At 29.2% G+C, this 24,235-nt stretch overlaps 1 long non-coding RNA gene across 1 annotated transcript; it reads right to left on the bottom strand.

Moving 5' to 3' along the window:
* Window positions 1–5,147: 5,147 nt before the first annotated feature.
* On the bottom strand, window positions 5,148–6,520 carry LOC141903391 (uncharacterized). Its single transcript, XR_012619069.1, has 3 exons — window positions 6,490–6,520; window positions 6,322–6,379; window positions 5,148–5,209 (listed from the first exon to the last, which is right to left on the bottom strand). It is a non-coding gene; the product is annotated as an uncharacterized LOC141903391 (long non-coding RNA).
* Window positions 6,521–24,235: the final 17,715 nt, after the last annotated feature.

Raw genomic sequence — 24,235 nt, 5'->3', positions numbered from 1 at the left:
CGATGATAAGCAAGGAGTGAATAAATCATTCCGCGTCATGACAGGAGGGTTGGAAGGAAAAAGTTGGTTTAGCAAATCAGTTTCTCAAATAATTTTAGATCAGCGAATCATTTAAGGCCAAATTCTATATGACCAAAACAGTCATGACAGTAAGGTTGCTGCTCCTTGCCAAAAGTCGAGTGGGAGAGTCGGTATTTTAAGAATGCCGATTCTTTCTATAAAAGGGATCCGCATCTTGAGAGAGCAGTCACTCGGGAGACACTCGTAGATACTTGTTAAAAGCTGGTCTGGGACTTGATTCAGGACGGGTTACGAACAGGAGAGTGCAATAGGAATTTAGAGCTAGGATTTGGATTGTGTAGAACTGGAGAACTGTGTTGAATATCAAGGTAAATAAATTCATCTTGTATTGTTATATCCATTCAAAATTTCCGGTATTCTAGTTTTACTTGGGTTTGTACGCGGACACGTTCTCTCGCCAGGGACCGATTATTGCTTTTATTAATTAACGACTAAGGAGAGGATTGTGATCGGCGTATCACTATGCAGGAGGGAAGGCCTTATGGTGTTACTATTAGTAGAGGAGTGACAAGTCAGTCTGACAAGTCAAGCGATCAGATGGGGACAACAATTCACATAAGAAATTGACGTCCAATAACCATTATAAAAACGTAATCACGAACGGTACCATCACTCTCCATGTCACTCACCAGACTGTAACTGGTTTCTGGCTAGCAATCATTCTTTATCGGTGCAGTGGGTAGGTATTTTCAACTGACTTTGTTCTCCTATGACATTACATCGCCGCTGCGTCACGATGTGTGACGTACATGTACAAGGGACCTCCAATTTGTAATGTAGGTGATGTATAAACTGACTTTAGACCGTTTAATATCGACGATAACAAGGTATCACCGATGCTGACATTTTCTGACGGCAACTAGTATGACTCGCCTTTTGGACCGGACCAATTCAATTCAATTAAGAAAACGCGTACTGGTACAGTAAATAAATAAACCGCTGTTGATTTTTCGAAGTATTGATATCCACGAACAAAACTATACTATTATAGGTTGTTTAAAGATACTGCTTTTAATAACAGTATGAATAAACTTACTTCACAAACAAGGAAGTACATTTCTAAATTGTGAATGGTCGAACCCCAGTTATTCACAGTAACCTGTGATTTGGATATTCTCGGAGCCCTCCTTTATTATTTATTTATGAAATGACGTCACGAACTTTCAGATTCGCGCCAGTATGCGTGTCATGATCGACGATTGCTATTTCCACCGGTACTAGCTTTAAGTAATTTTAAGTTTAAAATAGGATGCACAGTACATCCATAGAATCTACGCGGAGCAAGAGACTATCATATTACGATCAGAGTTTAACATTTCGTTTAAAAGCTGTTAGTAGTCGAATCTGATAGAAGATGATTTTTATGTGACAAAATTTAGTGGAAAATATGTTAAAATAATAATCCGCAGGAATACAATAGGGTTTCTGCCGAGGCAGCAGAAACCCTAATAATAATAATAAATATAGCTGCAAGGCAGCGATAACGGGTTTTCTGAGCAGGCGTGCTATTAATTATTTGAAAAGTGGATAATAGAAATATATCAATGCGGGATACGCATTTAATGTGTCAAGTCACACCAATACGGTTTAACATAACATAATTTATTGTAATAGACAAATACAGGGGTAACAGGGGTTACTCGGGGTCGTATAGTTGTCTGTGGAGTCGAGTAGATTACCCGTCTGTAACATTGGTTACGGGATCGACTTGTCAGCTTGATTAGTTGTTTCAATATAAATAAATTCTCATCTCTTAAAGAATTGTTGCAGAATGTCATTTTTGTGTCTCAGGTGCCTGGAAATTGCATCAAAACGGGTTGAAATTCAAAAATTTTCTGGGGGAGGCCCCCTGCGAACGCTTCGCGCCTCCGGCGCTCGCCTGTCATGGATACTGCCTTCTCTTATGAATTGCCTGTGCTCCTGTCATTGTCTCCCTTTAGATCCGCCCTTGATTGTGAGCCACCGGCATTTTCAGTAATAATGTTCATAGAATTATTTGAAGGGACGATAGATATCAGTTATCAACGTGCAACTGAATATGTAATAGTCCTTGGTAAGTTTATTGTTGCAGAGGGCATAGAAAAGATTTGGAAATTATTTAATTAAAATATAAATTTAATTTATGAAAAATAAACTATTATGGTAAGTACAAATTGAAAATGCATAGTGTATTTATAAGAATACCTGTATTAAATAGAAGTCAAACAAGTGAACAGAAACTAAAACTTTGATGTCATTGACCAGTATAGTTGGAATTACACAGCAACAAAAATGTATACAAGTTGCTTTTGAATAAAAATTAAATAATAATGACAAATAACTATGAGTAATCAAAAATATTTTGAGACAATGGCAATATTACATAAAGAATATTATTTATGTGTGCAGCAAATACTTGGGAAAAATCATGTGAATATCAATCACATGAATAGATAACAATCCTTTTTATAGAGATAACTTGTGTCGAGTAATGGTACAAAATATGTCACAGTAGAATGAGTGCGCAGGTTAGTGATACATGTACTTGATGTGCATAAATGACATTATCTAAGCTGTGCATTTAGCAGCTAATATTGGGTTTAATGGCAGGGTGTTGAAAACAGAAAAATATGTTGATAAGTTACAACAATCGAAAAAAGATGTATGCTTGTAAAAAAATTTCTCCACAGATGACAGTTATAAATCAAATGTAAACAGATAACAATAGTTTTAAGAGACATTAGCATAGATGGAATTTTACAGCAACATAATGTATTGAGATGCATTTGATACATAAAATATAATATCAGTACAGTTGTGTGAATAAAGAAAATTAGAATTTGTAAAATGGGAATAACCATTGACGAAATTACACCGCAACAAAAATGTATTGAGTTGCATTTGATACATAAAATATAAGATCACTATAGTTGTGTGAATAATGAAATATAGAATAACTAAAATGGTCATCACCATAGATGGAATCACGCTGCAACAAAAATGTATTGAGTTGCATTTGATGTTACATAGAATATCATGACATTATAGGTATGTGCAATATGAGAAATAGAATCAGAAAAATGTTCATTAGCATAGGTGGAGTTACACAGCAACAAAAATCTTTTGAGTTGCATTTGATGGTACATAAAATATATTGACAGTATAGGTATGTGTAATAAGAGGAATAGAATCAGTAAAATGGTACAAATGTGGATTGCAGATTCAGGAAAAATGTGAACATATACCAATTGTTTCAAGTCAGACATTAGCATACATGGAATAATTACATGGCAACAAAAATGTATTTTGTTTTGAGTTGCATTTGATGTTTCACAAAATATAATAACGCCATAGTTGTGTGAAATAAGATTAATAATTGAATTAGTAAAATGTTCTTCAGTTTAGATGAAATGACACAGCAACAAAAATGTATTGAGTTCCATTTGATGACACAAAAAAATATAATTTTTCAGCAGGTATGGGAATTACATGTCACAGTATTGATTCACAAGCAAGCATTTTGGCCAAAGGAGTATGGTGAACAATGAATAATTACTTAGTTAATGTAGGATTGTTGTTTGGTTTTTCATTACCTTTGTCACGTGTTGTCATCTTTTGTGGAAGAGATAGAACAATGACAGTGGTACCTGATAGATATGCATTTACAATTCCTACAGAGAGCAAATAGTCTTCCAAGTTATCAATGTTTTGTAGGAGAGACAATTTGTTATTGGATTTGAGAAATTCACCTAGCACAGCTAAATAAATGTTGACTCTTTTACCGAGGATGGTTGCATTTGCCACAATTCTGGGTGATAGTCTTGTAGATTTTTGTTTCATTCCACAGTGCGTACATCGTGTAAATTCATTAGTACTTTTATTTGTTGGACGTCTGCACGAACTGCAAGCAAATGATTGATTAATTTTGATTTCGGTTATTTCGCCTGTTGTTACTTCTTCATTCAACATTGACATATCAAATCGAACATCCGTGAGATCTTTGATTTTTGACAAAGTGGTGGTACGAGTTGTGGAAAGTAATTTCTCATCAAAAAATTTGATGGACTCATTTTTGAATTCATACGAGTGATCCTTGTCACAAGTCACCCCATACTGTTAGCTGGATTGTGCCAGTTGTATCAGTGATTAAGAAGACTTGTTTTTCTAAGATTTGGCCTCGTACTGCTTGACGTTTGACTCCAGAATATGATCCAAGAACTTAAGCTTTGACTGTAACCTACGCGGTGAAATAGGTAATCATTAATGTTGCATGTGATATAAAATGAAATAGGAAATTTGAAATATATCTATGAATGTCAAATCAAAACAATTTTGAGGCAAATGAAATTCACATTTTGAGAACAAAATGTTATATTGGTTACAGAATTATACAATGGGGGTGTCAGTGGAGTGTCATGTAGACACTATTTGGGGGAAGCATAAATTCTAGGGTTTGACATCTTGTAGTTTGTCTGCATATGACAATGAAGAAGGTCAGTTAATAACGTGTAGATCATATAGAAGGAATATGATTTTGAGATTTGTCAGAATTGATAAAAAAATATGTACACCTGTAGTGCAGATAAAGTATATTGCACAAAAATAGTCAGGATTTGCACTAAATGTTATATATGCCACTTCAGGTGATGGGGGGGGGGGGGGTCGGGTGAATGCATCTTGGTTTAAAAATTATTAACATATAACACAAGTGGTTTACAAAGCATAACGTTTTTCTGGTTCAAGTAGGCTATAAAAAGAGTAATTTTAAAGGTGGAATATACTCGCCACTTGGTTGGAATTGCGATCTTTGACATCTTTCAATGTTAAGTGTGTATCAGTTGGCGGAGCTTTGTATTGAAAACTGAGGTCTTTCGCAACGGATTTAACTTTTGATGAAAGGCCAAATTCAACATCTTTCTCAGAGGGGTTTCTATACTCAAGCTTCATAGTTATATTGTCTAATTTAATAGGAGTTTTTTTTTCAATTTTGCTGATTTAATTGTCTGAAATGGTTCTTCCAGGAAGAAAACAGTGTCACTATATGTGTCTCGGGCTGTTTGTAGTACACAGTTGAAATATTTTCGATTTGAAGCTGAGTTTTTCACGGGGCTAGCAGCATGGACATAACCTTCGGCAGATGACATTGTACCTGAAAAAGTGGTTGATGATTTCATACGATATATGCATCTATACATTTTGGGGATGATTGCAGGTATTTTAGATGAAAGCAACAATGTGGGTAGAAAATTGTGTCTTATACAGAATACACTACATAGAACTGTGGTATTACAGTAGATTCAGATTATTAGGATGCAAGCACAGTTGAACTGGTGTATAGGGAATGATTGTGCGTATGGTAATTAACATGAATAAGGAGAAGCAGAAACATACAGTTTGATTGAATTGTTGATGGTCTAACTGCAGTAAAGGTCACCTTTCCACTGTGTGGCGCTAGTGTCATTAAAGAGTGTAAAGGTTAGGTTAGGTACATAACCATTAGGGACACCTAAACTGCATTCGCTCCATAGAGGGTGAATTTATTGATGTTCGTAGTGACAAATATACAGAAATAAACATTTTCGGGAGGGGGGTAGGAATGTGCAAGAGTGGGAGTATTACAACAACATTGGGCGCTATTGCACTTTCGTACCCCCTCCCAAAATTTTTTTATTGCAGCGTATTTATTATAAGGGAGGTCTAGGGATTCAAAATCAGTAAGTTTTGACCCAAAAAACTTACTATTTCTAGGTTAAAAAATGTGTTATTTTGGGCCCTAAATCGCGTGTAAATTCGTTGATACGTCAACAACGTCATATTGGATCAAATTCAATCATCGATATTCAATCAAAGTTTCTAACCCTCTACTGAAATGTCATGACATTAAAACTTTGCAAAAACCATGTTTTCAAACATAAGCATCTCTGAAAATGACGCGTATGTTTGCATTTCATACTTAGCTATTGATTTAAAGATGTTCTGATATAAGAAGTTATATGCCCAAAAACGAGGTTTTGTCAATTCAATTCAATTTATGGAGATATAGACTTTCTGTGGTAATAAGTGCGGAAACATGGCCGACCCGTCGTCGTTTGAATCGGCCCCAAATTATCAGAATTTGGCTTGGAAAAAATTATTTTTTTTTGTCAAAAGTAATTAATCTTGACTCTACAGACCTCCCTGATTAATAATATACGGAAATAAAATTTTTGGGAGGGGGGTACGAAGTGCAATAGCGCCACAACATTGCCGATACTTACTTACACGTGCGACGCGACGGGCAGCGTTGTTTGTTGGTATTGTTAAAACGATAATGCAGTGTCTGTAGAAAAATAACGAGGGGATTAACAAGATTGACACCATAGTTGTATTTAATTTCAATCATATACGATGACATTACCCTTAACAAATAAATTGTGAAGTCGTACTAACCAATTATATGTCCGATGACGACTTCGATGGTACTGACAAAATGGCGTCTATCAATGCGGTGGTGGGCGAGATAGGCTCATAGGGACCGTCACCGCATGGCAAAGGGACACAATTCAAAGTAGGATTTATTGACGGTAAACGTTTACAATGATTGTAAATCGTTTGGATTTCAAGCATCATTGAACGTTTATGATTTTGATAACGTTGAAGTTGAGAAGTATTCGTTGAGTGGCAACGAATAGAAAGGTTAAAATATACCTGAGATGGCCCCTTCATAACCATCGCTCAATGTTTGTGAATAAAACTGATAAATTTTGCCACCGATATGTGGCAGCAGTGTAGGGCGATATAGTAGAAATAGTTTGGGTAGTGTGCTAACATTCGGTGTAGATAAAAGCTTATAGTATGGATGGGGTTCCAGTATCAAGAAAGATACATGTGACATTTCCAAGTTGATATAAACAATAAGAAAATTTAAATAAGAAAGTCATTTAAGTTACATCTATAAAATGAGATATTTATTAATATTATAATACTATAATATATATAATAATATCAGAATAACATAGAAGTGTCTTTTAATTTCTTAATTGTGCGTTTGTGGATTAATTATTAATGGGTAATACGTATAAAATTTGTTTTTTTAAACATTAGGGCCTGTTTATACAAAGAAGGGTATAGTGCAACTGAAGCCTCCGAGGAAAATGTGAAATCAATAAAACAGTTTCCATAGCAACACATTGACAAAGTTTGTTGTAATAACAGACAAATTTTCAAATGTTCATAGCTATTATTGTCATAAGATCTATACAAATCAGGTGGGTTAGTTTCACAAAGAAAAATTAAGATACATTGCTATGGCAACTTTTTTGTCAATAGTGGATATATTATATTTGGCGAAAGTAATAGCAGTTTACATAATAAGCTTGTTGAAAAGATAAATGTACTGGAAACATGTGATACTTTTGAACAATAAGAATTTTGTGTAAAAATGGTTATAATTAGTAGAAGTAATAAAATGAAATAGTTTTATAGTGTAACTGAAATTCTGATTAGAGGGCCAAAAGAAGGCCTATACGTGTCCATGGAATATGCACATTGACCCAGATTGATGACTGAAAGACACTTTGCATTTAGCCAATTTTGTTACACAACATTCACTATTATTGTAATAGAATTGTATAAAAAATCCAAGGATTGGAGAATATCAAACTCATTACGGAAGATGAAGTAGCCTTTTTAAAAATTATATTGCTGTATTGCTGTAAAAAAGAAGAATCATCAGTTAAATACAAAAATTCATTTTGAAGTGTTATTTATGTATTGAAGGTTGTATTGAAAGAAAATTAATTCAAGAATAAATTGTGACAACATACCTGATTTGAAGTCGATTCAGGCAAATGACTATTGGTACTTATATATAAATTGTGGATTCTGCAAATATAGTGCAATGATAGGGAAAACATTCATATGTACAATTGCATATTAATAAAAAATAAAGTAAACAATTGAAATTACCTGAATTATAGTCTATTAACATGAGTCAAACTTTGGTAAAACATGTCTGTTTATGAATGCAGTGGTGAAACTTATTTGTGCACCTGGGTCATAGGAGCATAGTATGAAGCCATTATGATTTATACTGCAAAATATATGGTGAAAGCAATAAGAAATTGTACTTTGCTGATAGATATGTAGATATATGAAACATACAATAAAGTAAAAATTATCAACATTTAGGATTAGATAAGGTTATTTACATTTATTAGTTTGTTGACATTGTATTCATATAGCTCACAGATGGATATGAATTGTCATGTTTGACTAAGATGGTTTTATGTGAATAATTTATGGAATCACATAACTTGTTCTCCTTTGACTGAAATATAATGAATAATTGTTAAATTGATATAAAAGATAATGGATATATAAGCACAAGCCAGTGAAAATTGCGAAATTTTTGATTACATAAGAATATTTACCTTTATTAATTTGTTGACATTGGATTAATTTAGTTACATACATAGACATGCTGAATGTAGTAATTGCAGTCATGCAAAAGGTTTGGTATGAATAATTGACAGTAACACATAATTGTTATCTTGGGGCTGAAATATAGTAAATAATGTTGTAAACAAGGGTAGATATATAAAATCACAATTTACTGAGAATCACAACACTAGATAAAAAAGGACTATTTACCGAGCTCATAAAAAATGAAAAAATAAATTCTCGCACGCTCGAATTCATTTTTTCATTTTTACTCACTCGCCCCTTCAACCTTTGATATGAACCACCATATTCCCTATATGAATAACATATAAATGAATAACTTCTAAAATCAATTTAGTAAAAAAATTTGATATTAAAATGGAACCAGAACAATCACAAACTATCAATATTACAAATAACACTGGTGTTATAAATATATACTATAAAAGTGTTCTAAATGTGAATTAGATAGATTAGCTATAACAGAATTTAGTAAGCGTAAGATTAGCAACGATGGTTTTCAATATTGCTGCAAAACTTGTATTAAATTATATACTAAGCAATATCGAGCAGATAATAGAGAAGCTTATAATGATTATATGACAGAATATATGAGAGAGAAAAATATAAAACAGATCTTAATTTTAAAATGAAACAATGTTTAAGGTCTAGATTAACACAGTTATTCAACAAAGAAACACATTCAGAAACACTATCTAATTTGTTAGGTTGTTCAGATGGATTTCTCAAATCATGGATAATATATCAATTCGATGATAAAATGAATATAGATAATTATGGTGAATACTTTCATATTAAACACGTGTTGCCGATTTCTAAATTTGACATGAGTGATGATTATAATTAGAAGCTAATCTGGAGCTGGAGAAATTTAAGACCTTTAGAAAAGAAGGAAAATATAAATAAATCTAATAAACTAGATTTAATGTTATATTTAGATCAACTGGTTAAAGCAAAGACTTTTGTTGAATTATGGAATAGTAGCTCGCAGAATCAACCGCATTCTGAGGTTTTAATCAGTGGTTAGAAAACCGACAACTCTATTTGAGCCTTGTATGTATATAATACATAGCTCTTGTTTACTAAAACATCTATTACATTTCAATTGTAAAGAATTAATTTCATTAAGCCTATAAATTCACAGCTGTCAAGCGTTTCCATGACACCAGACAAGGCCTCGATGTTGAGTCATAATAAACCGCAGACGCATTAGATCATTCTGGAAGGCGCGCCCGAACTGAATAGATGGTATATACAGAACTCACAGGATATTCTCTCTCGAAACGCAATGAGGAGTTTACAGTTTACAGTTTACGGGTCTAAATCTAAATGTAAGTACATATATTATGAAGTAGGGAAAAGGGGTTACTAAATATGAAACCTTTTAACATATTTAAGTACAGTAATTCATTTTCACAACAACGCAGTGAGTATAAGACATCCGAAAGGGATTACTTTAAATAAGTTCAAGTTTATCAATCTATATTTAACAATATCACTCTGAGTTTGGAGTACTACGCGTTGTAATGAAGTGAGATACAAGCTAAATTTTAGTATAAACCTGGTTCAACTTCAAGTTAATTATTGTTCTACGCTAGATATCTTTTAGATAACAAAATGAAGACCATTGAATCAAGAAGGTGAAGATGGATGGATATGGAGTCCGAAATTATAGATATTTCAACTCAAGAGACTGAAGCTGTTTCATCATGTTGTATTATATATGCCGGAATTGCAGATGTGCGTACATTAGTCGTTCGGCCGTTGTTGATGGCGACGGCTGTTCTGTATTGATCGGTTACTGTTCTATGTTTGAATGTCGTAGTTTACAGAATAAATTATGTAATTGGCGCATGAGCAGAAGCAAAAGCGGTCTATTATATATTAGATGTAATATTTCTAATACCTTATTTTCACTCATTTTTATAGTTAAGATATATAGAATGAATTAAATTAAAAGGCGCTGTTTTAATCCTCAATATCATTTTCTAAATTAACTTTTTTATTCTTTTTATTTCTGTGATTGTTTCCATTTAACTTCTTTAACTTCTTACTCAATTTATTATTTTCATTCATCAAATCCTTTCTAATATTCTCATAGTACAAGCAAAGCGCAGCCAATATTAACCCTCCTGCTACAAGATAATGTTTCAAATCACTTTTCCCAGTTGGGATGAAACCATCCCTGTAATTCAGTAGGTATAATTTGATTTTCTTCCAATGATTGTTGCATAGATTTTTTATCTTTGTTATAAAATAAAACTAGAAATCTTATATTCTCCCTAAAGTCTTTAACAATTGAATTATATTTTTGATTTAAAACCCATGTTGTTATTCCAAAATGTCTCCCAGAGAAAGCCAAATAACATAACTCACTTTCTCTAACTTTTGAATCATGTAAATTTGCGCAATCATCTATAATGAATAATGTATTTGATCCTTTATAAGTATCAATTGCTATTTTAATACAATTATCTAAATTTTCTTTTACTGTTTTAGGATTTAATATAATAAACTTTTTCATCTTAACTATATCTCTATTATATGTTTTATTCATTTCATAAGTAGGACAGAATAATATTATATTATCAAAATGATTCTTATAAATAGTTTCTAACAAGTCTAATATGAAATGTGTTTTACCACAATTGGTTACTCCAGTTATTAACATATTATGCGGTTCAAATATAAATAAATCTTTATTCATTTATTCTTTTAATTTTACTAGATAAAATCCATTCATTAAATTTATCATCATATCCTTTATATTTCACCAAAGAATACTTTTTTCCTTTAAGAGTTTTTGTTTTCAATACTTTTTCTATCTATTTCATCTGGATTTGGTACAAGTGATAATTCTTGTTCATAGAAATAACCTAATATTTCTTCATCTTTTAGATCTTCTAATTTATAAACAAATATTTCTTCTGTAAAATTTGGGGTATAACCTTTATAAAAGGTTTTTCTATATTTAGATATTCTTACGTGTTGTCCAATTTTAAATTTAGGTTCTCCAAAATCATGTGTAACAAACGCACCATATAAATTATTCCAAACTATTTCTGAATTATCTTCTTTTCTAGCTTGTATAGGTTTCATATTTATAGAACTATGTTTAGAATTATTATAACCTTTCACTAAATCATCTAAGACATCGATATATTTATATGTTTCATTAGCAGTAAAATATTTCCACATTCTAGTTTTCAATGTTTTATTAAATCTTTCTATAATAGATGCTTTTTTACCTGAATGTGTTGAAAAATAATCTACATCGTTATCAGATAATAGTTTTTTGAAATGTTTGTTATAAAATTCCTTACCTTCATCAAATTGTATCTTATCTGGAATAGCTTCTTTAAATATAGATTTAAAAGCATTTGTTACTTCTATACCAGTTTAATTTTTGATTGGAATTGACCATGCGTATCATAACTTTTCTCGTTAAATAAGTTTTATCCATTTTCTTGTGTATTTGATATGTTGGTTGATTTTGTAACCATGATTTTAATTCGCTATATTTTATACCACCATTTTCCTTATCAGATTTAATTTTATTCCATAATTCTGAAATACTAAAATATGATACTTCACTCTCTGGGTTATAATATAAATCTCTTAGATATTGTTCTTTTTTCATTCTATTTTAATCCATTAATAATAATTTAGATTTAGTTTCAATGGCTTTATGATTTGACTTATTTTCTGGTATAATATGTTTCCGATTGTCATTGGAATCATATTTATCATCAGATTTGAACTTTGATTTATATATTACACCGGATAATATAATAACTGTTACTAATCCAATTGTAATATATAATTTATAATTACTTCCAGCATTAGAAGAATCAGATGGATTATTATTTGAATCAATATCAGATAATTTCTGTGATTCATTTATATCAGTTAATTTCTTTTTCTTAGCTTTTTTTAATTCCGCAGATCTTTTACCTAATTCTCTTGCCCATTTAATTTGTTTCTCGGATCTAGCCTTTTTCTTAACTCCATCACTCATTTATTTTAGTTAATTTTTGTTCTGATTCATTTTCTGTTTCACTGTTTGGTTGTAGTACATCTGTTTCGTTCTTACCTGATTTATATTCCATAGGCTTGATATTCGAAAATGTTATGAGACCAGTAGAAATTAATGTCATAACAGATCCTAATTGAAATGAAGCATATCCAACCCATTTTTGTAATTCAGTCATAACTAAGTAGTCATTTTTTAAATCACTATATAATTTATTTTCATCATCAATTGGTATTAACTGGTTACATAACTTAGAATAACATTTGACAATACCATCTGAAATAGAATCATTTATTCGAGCCAATCTAGCTTCTTCATAAATCTTAAAATATTTTATTACTTTATCTGGTTTCATAGAGTCTAGTTCTTGAAAAGTAATGATTCTATTTAAAAACTCCTTAGATTTCCCACCAGCAATTTATAATTCAAGATGATGCTTACAATATAAATAGTATTCATAATCTATATTGTTATTAACTTGAATAGAATTAGAAACAACTGTATCTTTATTATCACTTATACCCAAATCATCTAATGTCTTTTCAATATCAATACTATTCTTATTAGATTTCTTTGACATTTATATTAGAGAAATTTAATAAGAAAAATATTATAAGTATTATAAAATGATACTAGCTAGTTAAAGCTAAAGAATTCTAGTATAAGATATTGTTTTTTTAGTATTTTTTATTTGTGATATAAAGTATTCTTTTTTGAAAAGAAAATATTAAAAATTAAAATAGAAATAATAGATAGTTGAAGGTATGTAATTTTTATTATATTTTATTTAAATTCTATTTGATATCTCACTACTTTTGTTTATCTATTAGGAGCAGTAGTTATAACTGTCCAGATAAGTCATTTCGGATCCTTGATATCAAATTCCTCAACGTATCGTTCATTATTTGGATTATTGTTCCATAATTCAACAAATGTCTTTGCTTTATCCAGTTGATCTAAATATAATTTCATATCTAGTTTATTAGATTTAATTATGTTTTCCTTCTTTTCTAAAGGTCTTAAATTCTTCCAACCCCAAATAAGTTTTTTATTGTATTCATCATTCATGTTAAATTTAGATATTGGTAACACGTGATCAATATGGTAATAATCCCCATAATTATCTATATTCATTTTATCATCGAATTGAAATATAATCCATGATTTGAGAAATTCATCTGAACAACCCAATAGATTAGATAGTGTTTCTGAATGTGTTTCTTTGTTGAATAATTGTGTTAATCTAGTCCTTAAGCATTGTTTCAATCTAAAATTAAGATCTGTTTGATATCTTCCTCTCATATATTCTGTCATATAATCATTGTAAGCTTCTCTATTATCTTCTCGATATTGTTTGGTATATAGTTTAGTACAAGTTTTACAGCAATATTGAAAACCATCTTTGCTAATCTTACGCTTACTAAATTCTGTTAATGATTTATCTAATTCACATTTAGAACACTTCTTGTAGTATATGTTTATAACGCCAGTGTTATTTGTAATATTGATAATTTGTGGTTGTTCTGGTTCCATTTATTATACGTATTTTTTTACTAAATTGGTTAATATTTTAGAATCCTCTTCCATTTCTTCGACCAACGTCATCTTTTATCATTCTTCGTTGCTTTTGATAAATTGTTTCGATTCCTTTACATATAAATAATACCACTGGACAAAACCGCGCATTCGTGCGCGGTTTTGCTTAATGCGCATGCGTTAATCATAATTATATATTCATTCTATAAATTCTGTAAAATAGAAACAACCGAACACAGAAAATATCAAAACGTGTTCGCATTAGGCAAACCGCGCATTCATGCGCGGTTTTGCTTAATGCGCATGCGTTAATCATAATTATATATTCATTATGTAAATAGAAACGACCGACATGAAATATCTAAATCATACAACTGAGCAAACCGCGCATTCAGGTCCGGTTTTGCTCAATGCGCATGCGTTAATCATAATTATATATTCATTCTGAATAGAAACGACCGACATGAAATATCTAAACGTGTTCGCATTAGGCAAACCGCGCATTCATGCGCGCTTTTGCTTAATGCGCATGCGCTAATCATAATTGAAACGAATCATTATTGAAACGACTGAACATAAAAATTCACCAAGTAGATTTACGCAATACATTATACAAGTTGTTCAGTCATTTCTTCCAATACATCATTTGATTTCTATAAATACAATTTATAATTACAAACATTTTTTCAATTGCTGGTAAATATTTAACTATATCAACAAACGTTAAACTTAATCATTGGAGTCTTAATGTTTTTGAAATTCTTATATTTCTTCTTCGATCTTTTGGTGATTCTATTGGTTTGATATCCATTGCTGTTAATTCCTCAGTCAGAAAGAGTATCTTGAGTTTCTCTATCACTTCTTGATTCGTATGGCGTTTTATTAATCTAAAAGATATTAGCGGTAACTCTAGCTATCTAAAAGATATACTAAATACACTTAAATATATCTAAAGGTTTCATATTTAATAGCCTTAATAACTACAACAAACAGTACTTACATTTAGATTTATAATTGTAAACTATAAACTCCTAATTTCGTTTCGAAAGATAGAATATCCTGAGCACAATGTTACAGCGCCTTTTCATTTCCGGGGCGATTTCTAGAATGACACGTCGTTGATTATGCCACGTCATCTGGTTCCGGCGCGCCTTTCTAGAATATTCTACACGTTTCTGATTATGATGTGTCATCTCTATTCAGAGTTCCAGCACACCTTTCTAGAATTTTCTCTGCACGTTTGTAATAATGACTCATATGTCTCGGCGTCATAGTAACAGCTGTAACAGCTGTGAATTTATAGATTTATTCCATAGCTCTGTACATTGAATGTATATAGGCTCAAATAGAATCATGTTCTAGTATAAACATCAGATCCTTGATATCAAATTCCTCAACGTATTGTTCATTATTTGGATCATTATTTCATAATTCAATAAATTTCTTTCCCTTTGTTAACTGTTCTGAATATAACTGTAAATATTCTAGTTTCAATTTATTCTCTGAATGTGTTTTAGTTTTATTGTGTCTTGCTTTTTGGGATTTATCTATATTGATTTTACATGTTGGACAGTAGTACTTATTTGCTTCCATTTTAATACTAAATTTTTTATTAAAATTGATTTTAGAAGTTCAATGATTTAAATGTTATTCATTTATATGATTATTTTAAGAGTAATAGGGGTTTAGTTGTTTCAGGTTAAAGGTTGAATGGTCGAGTTCATTAATAACAAATATTAAAAGTAATTAAAAACTATAATATATTTTCATAACCGTGTGTATTTCAATTGAACAATAGAATAATTATTATTATTTGAATATATTTGATTATATGAATTTGTGTATTGTAAATAAATCAATTGGTCGCGGAGCGGTAGCGAAGTGGAGCGACCAATTGATTTAATACAATATGCTTTTTAAATTATTGATATCTTAGAATAAATATTTAGTTTTTAATATAAAATGCACACGGTTATGAAAATATATTATAGTTTTTAATTACTTTTAATGTTTTGTTTTTTAATGAACTCGACCGTTCGACCTTTGGCCTGAAACAACTAAACCCCTATTACTTCCATGAATTTCATGCCATGTGTGGAAGAGGACCTGCACACGTCACAAAATAGAAAGTGATATAAATAGGGAGGTTTTTGTAAGCACGAGATAGTAGAGCTCCGGGGAATGATCTGTATACATCTAGTAGAGAGAGAGGGAGAGCTCCGGGGAATGATCTGTATACATCTAGTAAGAAGAAATAAACGAAAGATATCTTTAGAAATTGTTAAGTTATATCTGGGAGCCGTGTAAGAAGTCAAGACCAAGGACGGAGATCTGATCTGAGAGAGTGTCCTCGCACCATCGTTAAGAGGAATTATTACCACGACGCTAGTTGGACAACCCAACCCGGATTCACAGCACTGGAAGATATACGAACCACAACATAGGTGGAGAATCCATACCCGCAACATTGGTGGAGTTCCAACACCACAACAGTATCATATTTATCAGAAGTCTTGCAGTACTAGCACTACTGCTTCTCGTCTTATAATTCGAACTTTTAGCCGTCGACCTCGAGTTACGGGCTTTCGCACATGACCTATCGATCGTTCCACTAGACACACTAGTCTGTGTAACAACCGCCAGCGTTGGCTGCTCCGTTCCACAAAGATTCTCCAACGGAGAAGCTCTGCTACATCTTTACCATTATTATTCATAATGTAACAATGACAGTCTGCAAATGAGTCTGCAAAAACTTACGATTATTAGGCGTAAAATATCATACTGATATATACAGCGCTATAATCGGCGTGCAACTGATTGGCGCAGGCGCAGTGCATATCTTATGGGATCTTTGACTGGGAACCGAAACGACGTAGAATTGAAATGTTTTTAGTATCGATGTTCTCCCGCTAATAGCAGTGTACCCATTATGGTGGTATATTTTCCTTCAATGAAAGGGTGTGGTTATATCCTCATCAGTAGGATACCCACAGAAAGGGGAAACATAACATAGCTCATCTATTTGATGCAGATCTAATTGGTGTGCGATATAAATTTATAGAAAATTATTTCAGGAAACTTTGAAAACATTTTTAGCAGTTCTTAAACGCTAGTACGATTAACCTGGAAAAATACAGCAATAGTAATAGGGAATATCTTGTTTCATACCAAAGGTCGAAAGGTCGAGCTCAAAAAAATGAAAAATATGAAAATAATAACAATTTCTATTTGAATTAGTAGCGAAACTCATATAAAATGAAAAATAATTCTCGCACACTCGAAATTATTTTTCATTTTATATGAGTTTCACTCCTAATTCAAATAGAAATTATTATTATTTTCATATTTTTCATTTTTTACTCACTAGCCCTTTCAACCTTTGATATGAAATAAGATATTCCCTATTACTCTTAAGATATTCATATATATGAATAAAATATAAATGAATAACTTCTAAAATCAATTTTAATAAAACATTTAGTATTAAAATGGAAGCAAATAAGTACTACTGTGCAACATGTAAAATCAATATAGATAAATCCCAAAAAGCAAGACACAATAAAACTAAAACACATTTAGAGAGTAAATTGAAACTAGAATATGAAGATGATATATTAGAAACTAAATTAGATGAATTAAAGAATGAAAAAGAAACATATAAATGTGATACATGTAATCAATCATTCAGTGATAAAAGATATTATAAAGAACATTTAAAATCTAAAAGTCATATTAGAAATAAGAATAATGATATTTTAGGTGAAGATTATTTTGATAAAGATAATGATAAGAAACAGAAGACAATTACAAGAATAAGAAATAAATTAAACAATAAAAGACCATACATGGAAGATGTAAGAAATTATATTAATTCATTAGATAATAAAAAATATATAGAGATAACCGAAGCATTTAAAAGTGATATTGGCCCAGCAGCTATCGAGTTTAAATTTCATAAAGGAAAAACATTAGAAGAAAATAAAAAACATTTAGAAAATATGAAAGAAACAATAAAAATAATAACTGATGTTGAATATCCTAAAATTAGTACATCAGTTAAAGTAAAGTTTATAAAATCTGAAGATAAACCAATATATAATATAAATTCTCATTCACAACATATTATATATAAACAACATATAGATGATAAATTAGATAAATGTTATAATGAAGTAAAAACTAAAATAGAAGAGAAATATTTTGAAGGATCTGGTTTAATATTTGATGAAATAATATTTATGACTTTACATGTTACCAAATACAAAAGGTAACAATATAAAACATTATACATTAGAACCTTTATATCTATCAAAAGATTATGATTCAAATGATGTTATAGATATATTATATTATGAGAATCATTACATGTGGATTAAAAGAATTGATTTATTTTTTAAATCAGAAAATGATTTTGATAATAAAATATATCTTTGTAGAAAATGTTTACATAGATTCAGTAATGAAAGTGCATTATTAAATCATAAACAATTATGTGAAAATCATGATTATTGTAAATTAGTTTTACCAAATGAAAAAATAAAATATTAGAATTCAAAAAATATGATTACAAAAATAAAGTACCATTTGTAATATATGGTGATTTTGAATCATTAAATAAAGAACTAACTGATCAAGATAGAAAAGAAATATATTATAAAAGAAAGAAATTAAATTCTAATGAAAATGATTTTTTAGATGAACCACCAATAACAAATACAATTAAAAAGATTCATCAATCAGCTGCGGCTTTCGGGTTATATATAAAATCTGATTATCCAGAACTAATTGAAAGTGAATATTATCATTATGGAAATGAAAATGTTATCAATCATTTTTGTGACTTATTGATTGAATATGAAATAAGATTTAGTTAATTATTGAATACAAATATAGAAATTATAATGACAGAAGAAGATAAAGAAGAATTTGCGTTTGCAGAAAAATGTTAATATTGTGAAAAGATATTTAATTTTAAAGATAAAAAAGTAAGAGACCATGATCATTTGAATGGAAAGTTTAGAGGCGCTGCACATGAGAATATGCTAAGAAAATTAACTTTGTACCAGTTATATTTCATAATCTATCAAGATATGATGCACATTTATTCATCAAACAGTTATATCATAAAATAGAAGAAATTAATAATGAAATAGAAAGATTAAATTCAAATAGATCAAAAGATAAAATACCAACGTATAAATTTAGAATGTTAGCTAAAACATCTGAGAATTATATATCATTCCAATTTGGTTGCCTAAGATTTATAGATTCATATAGATTTTTAAATAGTTCATTAGATAACTTATCAAAATCATTAGTTGATGATGAATTAAAAATATTAAAGCAACACTACCCAAATAATGATGATTTTCAATTAATGAGATATAAAGGCGCAATTCCATATTCATTTTATAAATCACATAATGATTTTAACATAACTGAATTATTAAAAGAACAATTCTATGATGAATTAAAAAATGAATATGTTAAAGATGAAGTATATAATAGAACATTGAATATTTGGAATCATTTCAAAATAAAATCATGGACAATTAGTAGATTTATATTTAAAATCAGATGTATTATTATTAACCGATATATTCGATAGGTTTAGAGATGTAAACCTAAAATATTTCAATATTGATCCATGTCATTGTTATTCATCACCAGGATTAACATGGGATTGTGGATTAAAATTTACAGATATAAAAATGGATTTGTTAACAAATATAGATCAATTACTATTATTTGAAAAATCTATAAGAGGAGGAGTTTCAGGTGTATTAGGTGATAGATATTTCATTGTAAATGATAACCCTGGATATAAGTTATTATATATAGATGCAAATAATTTGTATGGTTGGGCAATGATGGAACCACAACCTTATGGAGTATTTGAAATAAGTGAAGTTTTACAGAATGAAAATAATGATAAATTTGATTGGAAGAAAAGAATTCTAGATATTGCAGATGATTCAGTTACTGGTTACTTCTTTGTTGTAGATTTAGAATATCCTGAAGATAAAAAATTTAAATCTAGAAATCTAGCTTACTGTCCCGAACATAAAACTGTAACTCATGAAGAATTATCAAATTATCAAAAAAGAATTAAACCCGAAAATCATATTCATACAGAAAAGTTAATGGTAACTCAAGAAGATAAATATAATTATGAAGTACATTATAGAATGTTAAAGTTTTATCTAAAACAAGGAATGGTTCTAAAAAAAGTACATAGATATATTTCATTTAGTCAATCTAAGTGGTTAGAAAAATATATAGATTTTAACACCAAACAGAGAACTGAAGCTAAAACTGATTTCGAGAAAGATTTCTTCAAGTTAATGAACAATGCATTCTATGGTAAGACTTGTGAAAATATTAGAAATAGAAATGATATTGAGTTAGTTAGTAATGGTAAAAGAATTAGACATTTACAATCATATCCTAAGTTCATTGGTAACAGAATATTTGATGAAAATTTAGCCGCAGTTAAAATGAGAAGAACATCAATGAAATTTAATAAACCAATCTATGTTGGCGCTTCAGTTTTAGAATTATCAAAATTACTAATGTATGAATTCTATTATAATGTATTACAACCACTTTTTGGAGAAAAACATATAGAAATATTATATTTTGATACTGACAGTTACATATTAAAGATAAAAACTGATAACATAACAGATGATTTAAAAACATTAAAACATCATTTTGATTTTAGTAACTATCCTAAAGATCATGAATTGTTTAGCAATGATAATTAAAAAGTTCCAGGGAAGTTTAAGGATGAATTAGGTGGTGAAGAAATGATAGAGTTCATAGGTATTAGATCTAAAATGTATTCATATAAAACTAAAGAACACGAAGCTAAAAAGTTAAAAGGAATAACCAAAAATGTAGTAGAAAAGAATATTCATTTCAAAGATTACATCAATTGTATATTCAATGAAGAAGTTAGAAAACATAAGATGAGATGTTTAAGATCTGAAGATCATGAAATGTATATTGAAGAAATTGAAAAGATAAGTCTAAACCCATTTGATGAAAAAAGATATATTTTAGATGATGGAATTTATACAGTTGCTTATGGTTGTAATTTAGATGAATACTTAAAATTTAAAAGAGAAGAAACAAAAGAGAACGAGATAATGAAAAGAATTCTAACGTGTTAATCAAATTTTAATAAAAATATGTATTATAAATGGAGAGTAAACAAACGCACAGTGAGAAAAACAAATTATTTCTAGATAGAATTAAAGATATCACAAATGTAAAATCTGTAGATTATAAATTCAAAAAGTTAACAGAATTAACAATTCATAAGAAATATCTAATTACAAATATTGATACAGTTACTAATAACTATGGAGATAAATTAGTTATACACTTAGAATATGAAGGATTAAAAGGATATACACATAAATTCAGAACATATTTACCAGATAGATTTCATAGATTATCAAGTGAAGATCTAGAAGAATTATGTTCTGGAGATTTCTATTTCATATACAAAGGTAAGAATGAAAAAGGGCACCATGAAATAGATTTTGAATAAAATCTGTAAAATAAATGGTAGAATTAAAAGAATACAGAATATTTGTTGATTCTAGAAGACTTACAAATTATAAATCACATAATTTACTAACAATTAGATAGAGAATTTAAGAATTGTGTTGATTTAAAATTAGTAAATGTAAGTTTATGTAATTCTTTTTACAATGTATCGGATAAAACTTTTGAACATAGAGGGTTTATGATTTATATGAGAAATAAAGATAAATGGTTTCATATATTTTTAAAACCAGGATTATATTATTTAGAATCATTAGCGCAGGAAATTAATAGAAGAGCTCGGTTGAAAATCGGGGGCACTTCTGTATTTGAAATTAAATTAATAAAATTGATAGTACTAATAAAATTAGAATAAAGATATCTAATGAACAACATAAATTTATGGTAAACAAACCACTGGCTAAAATGTTAGGAATTAAACCGCTTACAGTTACTGGAAACGCAGAAGGCAGCTCAAATATAATACCTTTTACACACTTTTCTATTTATTGCAATTTAATCGAGCCTACAAAAACTTTCGAAGCAACTAAAGAAACAATTTGTAGTTCTAGTATACTAAATATTTTACCGCTAAAAAATGTGAAACAATTTGGAACTCAAATCAATTATAATTTAACAGAATGTGATTTTAAACCTTGCATTCCTAAATTTAATAAGTTTAAATTAGAAATAAGAAAACATAATGGATATTTAATTGATTTAAATAACTTTCCTGTGATATATGAATTAGTTATAAGATGTAGAGAGTAATTTTTTCACTATATAAATGAATATAACTGTTGGACCGAGTATATGTTTTGGGTTTGATTTTAAACATGAGAAAGAAATGAAATTTAACATTAATGATGTAATTACACATATCAAAAATATTACATTTTCTAATGAAACAACATTTGAGTATGAAACAACAATAGATAAAGAAACTTCAAATGTAGAAAAGATTACTAATTTAATTAGAGAATCTTTAAGATTTTATGAATTAGATGAAGATTTTATTATAGATGATATTAAAAAAATAATAATTGAAATATATACAAATGAAACTAGTAATGAAATAAATGTTGAATTAATCGTAAATAAGTTAACTAAATATTTTGATGATAGTAATTTTTTTTGATAAATAAATGAGTGATAATAAGTGGATAATAACTGGATTATATAATGGAGCATTACTATCAGTTGGAACTGTTGGTTATTCAATGGTATCAAAAAAAGTATTTAAAATGGGATGTGTTAATGTTGATAGATTTGATATTAATGATATTTTAAAATTAACGTTAGCCGTTACTTTATCTAATTTAACTATTGATTATTTAGAAAAACATAAATATATTCCTCCCATATAAATGCATAATTATTTTACTAAATAAATGGCTTCTGCAGTTATAACTATTATAGGATCGGCAATTGTTAACGCTTCAGAATTTACTGGTGGTGGTTATTTATTCAAGCATATTGATAAAAATAGTTCATTAGGAGAACAAAGAAGACATAACTTAGCATTAGAGAAATAAAATAAAGCAGCAGAAGAATATAGAGAAAAACGACAAAACTATATGGATTATATTAACAAAGAATTATATGATCAGAAGATTTCACATAGAGATTTTCAATCAGTTGATGATGCAATGAGTTTATATAACGCGGTAACAAATAAAGAAAAATGACATCTATACAAACCTAAATTATCAGATTATTATACACCAAGTAATGAACAGAAGAAATATGAAATAATATGGATTTTAGGTGGAACTGTTATTGTTATATTTGTAGCGTATAAGTTTACTAATTAGTAATTTTTTTTGCTAAATAAATGGAAGATAAAGTTGATAATATTGATATTATTCCTCATGATATCAGTAAAACTAAATTAAAAACATATTTAGAAAAACAAATATTAGAATTTGAAAGTGACTTAAAAGTTAAAAAGAAAAAATATTTAAAAAGTAAAATTATATATTATTTGATTATAAGTGGTTCGGTTACAATTAGTTCTGTAATAACATTTCTAGCAATATTCAGTCCATTAACACCTTTAGCTATATCAATTGGTGTATTAGGATTAAGTTCAAGTGTATTAACTGGTATAAGTTCAAAATTAAATATAAAAAGTAATAAAGAAAAAATTAAAACTAATATAAAAGAAATTAATAAATTAAAGAATACACTAGATTATATAATAAGTTTAAATGGCCATATAACAGTTGAAAAACAAGATAAATTATTAAAAGAATTAGTAAATTATTAATTTTTTAATTATATAAATGGCAGATAGTTTTCCAAAAGCTTTTCCAATATAATAAATCAATTAAATATAATATTCCTGCAATAGATTTTAATAAAGATATTACATATAGAAATGAACTTTTAGATTCATTAACTAATTTAGAAATTTATGTTACTGAAACTAATAATTTTAATGCAAAGATGGAAAATATATTTCATGTATATTTAATTAATTTTAAAAAATTGAAAGATGAAAAACAATGGTTATTAAAATCTAATATGAAGTATTGGCAGAACCAATTAAATTTTGCAGTTTATTGTGCAACAACAGGATGTGGAATTAGTTGGAATGATCATTTGAAT

Source organism: Tubulanus polymorphus, chromosome 4 (assembly GCF_964204645.1).
Source record: "Tubulanus polymorphus chromosome 4, tnTubPoly1.2, whole genome shotgun sequence".
Lineage (NCBI taxonomy): Eukaryota > Metazoa > Nemertea > Palaeonemertea > Tubulaniformes > Tubulanidae > Tubulanus > Tubulanus polymorphus.
This window is presented reverse-complemented; position numbering and strand designations above follow the sequence as displayed.